This window comes from Pinus tabuliformis, chromosome 6 (genome assembly GCF_031772625.1).
Source record: "Pinus tabuliformis cultivar Carrire ecotype Pingquan chromosome 6, CPIR1, whole genome shotgun sequence".
NCBI classification, from domain to species: Eukaryota; Viridiplantae; Streptophyta; class Pinopsida; order Pinales; family Pinaceae; genus Pinus; species Pinus tabuliformis.
The window spans coordinates 2018424147-2018428837 of record NC_142292.1 but is presented as its reverse complement, the minus strand read 5'-3'; positions in this window follow the sequence as shown (position 1 = coordinate 2018428837).

The following is a 4691-nucleotide window of genomic DNA, read 5'->3' as shown; positions in this document are numbered from 1 at the left end:
ATTATTAAAAATAAAAAATAAAGTCATTATTATTGGGAAGTTATGTAAGATATTATTATTTTGAATTTGTGGTTTAATTTTTATTTTGTTTTATGGTCATTAAATTTATAGATGAAATAGTTTTTTTCATTATAATTTAGGGATACGATTTGAAGTAAAATTGTGATTTTTTGATATTTAAAATATATTTTGAATGTATGAATGAATTCAGCATTCTGAAAAAATTTGGGGCACTCAAATTCTAAAGATTAAACAATTTAAATCTAAGTTTTTAAAAATCTCTATCAAATTTTGATTAAAATTAATCGAATTAATAACACCAATTGAATGATGAAATTTTAAAATTTTTGGCTACTTTATAACACCAAGAGTATATCTAACAATATGCCAGATCTTATGATTTAGCAAGAGTCGAGACTCTTGGAAATGGGGAGTCTACTCCTTGAGTTGAGATGATAGCAAGCCATATACTCAATGAGATTTGAACCATAGTCTCATTAATTTCATCTAGCAAAACTTACCATTAAACCATATATCACTAAATAACTCATAACTCATGATTTATGTTATAACTCATAACTCATGATTTATGTTATGATGACTTATCTTGAATTAAAATGAGCCCAATCAAGTTACTTATCGTGGATTAAAATGTAACCAATCAAGTTACTTATCATGGATTAACTTTGAAGAACATAGATAAACATACTTTTACGAAGCCTCTTAGCTATGAAGCTGTTTAGTTGTACATGCTAGACTCATTGCGTATTTCGAAACATCAAGTATTTAATTCGAGATGGTTTGTAATTGTTAAGCAATATCTTAAAAAGTAGAAAAAGGACAAAAGAGGGGTTTTTAAAAAAAAGTCGTTTAAGAGGAGGAGAAAGATTAGGAATGAGTTTAAGAGGAGGAGAAGTATTAGGAAAAGTCACCCTTTGTTTATTCAATTTATCTCGAAGGTTTGAAATGATATTTTCACAAAATGGTATTTAGTTAATATAATATTTAGTTAAAATTATAATAGATCGGAAGTTTGAAGATAATATTTTAATTTTTTAAATTGATTTAGAGTAATTTAAAAGTAGTTTGAGAATGAATTGGGTTAAATTAACGGTGAAGATGAGATGTATAGACTTTTTTTTAATGAAATCCTCTTGTGTTTTTTGAGCTTCACAAATTTGCACACATAGAACACGATATCTTAAACAAATTGGTAATAATAATTGAATTATGTAATAATTAGATAACTAATTATGATTAGGTGTATTAGCAACAATAGAAACTAAAATATTACATAATAATAATAATATTATTATTATGAGGGGGAGATCTCTATTTTTATTAAAATAATAATAGTAAAATAGATATATTTTTGACTTTTATTTTTGGCATTGTCTATAATCATAGTATAGATTCCTCATGCTCTGGGCCACATAGGGTTACTTCACCTTTGATGCTCTATTCCACATAAGGAAGAGGAAGACAAGTGTATATTAGACCTCTATTTGAGGAAATGGGAGATAGAATCAACTACAAATGGGAATTCTTAGGGAGATGCTAGTTGTAAAAACCACAAGGAAAAAATGCTCTAACTCATCAGGACTAAATAATAACTTTAGTATCATAGGGCTTGTTATGCATTATCCTTCCTTGAGGTCTCATTTATACCATTCCAACATGCTTGATACCATTTCTCATGGGATTTAGGATGTTATGAAACCAATTTCCTATAAACCTCACTTGAGAGTTCATAATTTTCATGTTTTTTATAGTCTATTCTTGACTTTTGAAGGCGCTCATTCAACCAATTTCCTGTAAAACTCACTTGGGAGTGCATAATTCTCATGTTTTTTATAGTATTTTCGTGACTTTTCAAGGCACTCACTCCTTTCTTGAAGGAAAAGAGTGAGTACTCACTCTTTTAATGAGAAGGGTGTGTGAGTACATACAAAGGAATATTCTTTTTTTACATAGTTTTAGGTGGGCTCAATTAGACAAAATCAAGTATAGAATCCAACAAGGCCAATCACATGCATCTTAGATGAATGAGGTGGATAAAGATGTTATAATGGAGATGCCCTAATGTGTGAGATCAAATGGGAATCTAATGGTTAAAAGATATTGTGATTTGGTATAGGAGGCTAGTAAGCACAGTTGGGAGGAGTTCACCAAACTTTGGATCATGGAAGTACTTGCAAAAAAAGACAAAGTATGAGATGACCCTCTTCTTGAGTTGGTTACACCCATGTTCAAGTGTGAAAATACATGGAAAACAAACAAAACACATTGCAGATCAATGCAAATTAAAAGATACATAGTGGATCCATGTCGAAACAAATTATAGTCGTGAACAATTACATAGTGGAGCTATGTCTCAATATAAGTTAGGAGAATCATTATAGAAATGCAATGGAAAACTTGTCCTCCTGAGGGTACTAATTTCATAGATGTTAGTGGTATTTTCTTGCACAAGTCGGGAAACAACATAATGAGGGAATTCTACTTTGAACTTCAAATCCAAACCTGCCAAATGTATGAGTTTATGCCATGTGAATAGATGATTTGATGTCGAATGTTGGAGACACCATTTTCTTACGAGTCTTTGATGTATACCATTAATAAATGAAATACAATTCACTTATAATGATAATGGGCATCAAGGTACTTAGTACATTCTAGCAAGGTTGAATATATATGCTATGTCAAACACTTGTAGAATCCATCAATTGTGATATACTGATGTATTCCCACTGAGAATAGTGGGAGATCCTACCACTGATGACTATAAGTCGCAAGGTATTATAAATTATTAAAATCTCATTCCAAGAGAAAATGTGTTGAACTTGATGGAAAGAGATCCATTGGAAGGTGGATATAAAGGCATCCCTCGTCATCCAACGTAAAAAGATATAAGGAGAATAATTTTGAAGGACTTGGATAAAATTGGAAGAGAACACCACCAATTACGTCTCTCATGTGCACCAAATGGAATAGAAAATGGAAGAGACCCTTTGAAAAATGATAGATAATGAAATCCATTGACAAAGGTAAGGAACTATACCAATGATGAAATTGGAATCCAAGGTATGGCATGAATCCCAATGCATGAATATAGGATTTGACATTGAACACATAAGAAACTGGTTAATCAATAACCATTGATCAAATTTCATTTGTTGAGTGTAAGGTAACCTACCGATGATGAAAATAGGCATAGGGTACTACTCTTGGTAAAACGCTTATAGCAATGTGTCATAGTAAATAAAAGATGACCTACTAATGAGAAGTCAATGGAGATGTTCCACACTGGCATGAGTAAAACACAAAGATATTGATGATAGAGAGACAACTTTGACAACTAGGAAGAATGACATGGATGGTAAAAAATAATTGATATAAGATAAGAGTTCTCTTTAAAAATAGCATGACATAATGGTGACTTGGGTAGGATTTGATGAAATGTGGAATTATGATATGAGTTTTTGAAATAAGAGTAATTGATAGACTCTCCATATTGACAGGAAGAGTAAGCAACTAGAGTAGTGAAAAACTTAAAAACCAAGGTTTACCTTCCTAAGGCCATACTAAACCCAACTTACTAAGTGGGTGACTCAAAAATTAGTCCTTGGAGACATGACTTAGGAAAACTGCCAAGCAAAAAAATTTATTTCCCCCTTCTCTCTTTTGTAATAATATTTTACTTTTTTTGTGTTTTTAATGTTATTAAGTATTGAAAAAAACTAATGCTATGTTATGGTTGATAAATGAGTGTCACATACAAGAAAAATAGTTCCAAGTGCATGCAACATACCTATGAAATATGCAAGCAGAATGTGTAGGATGGACATTCTTTGGGATGTTTCCTCTAGTGTTAAGTTCTCATTTATAGCGTCAATAACTACAAAGGAATGTGAGTATAGAGAATGTAGGAGCAATGTAACAGACCCTGGTTGATTTTCTATGTAAATAAAAGAAGACCAAGGTCATGGGACATGTATTCCAAGCTGAATGTTGGAAAAAATATTTTAGTGGGCATCACTTGTGATTAATTGATGGCTATGGAAATTGGCAAAGGAATTAGTAAAGGAAAAGAGGCAATAAATGGCATTTAAATATGAAAATAAAGGAAAATAGGAGAAAACGAAGGTGAAGAGACACATATTTTCATGCCAAGGAAATTAGAGGAAAAATGAAGAAAAATGAAGAAAATAGAGGCCTCGATGATAAAAAGGCTTCTGAGGATTAGATCATAGCTTTTTGTTAGCTCAATTTTGGAGCTCTCATTTTCATTTTTTCATTCTCTCATACTCTTTCACACTTAGAGAATTTGTGGAGCATGCTGGAGCACTCTAGTATTCACTGGGTTTGAAGAAAGAAGGCAAAGGAAAGCAAGGAGTGCAAGGAAATAGTTGGATCGACAGCTACAACTAGATTTCTTTGCAGGTAATAGGTTTCATGTGTGATTTCCTTGATGATTTATGGATGCATGGTATATGCATGTGATTCTTTGGTTATCTGTTGTAAATGGCATGGAGATTTTTGTGGGTTGATAATGGTTTTAGCTTTGCTTTGTCATTTCCTGAACAACCATGGTGTTGTGGGTTTCTTACTTGTTGTTTTCTAGTTGGTGCTCATGTTCCCTATGATTGTGAGTTGGAACAAACTCTCTAGAATCCTTGTAAAGCTTGGGT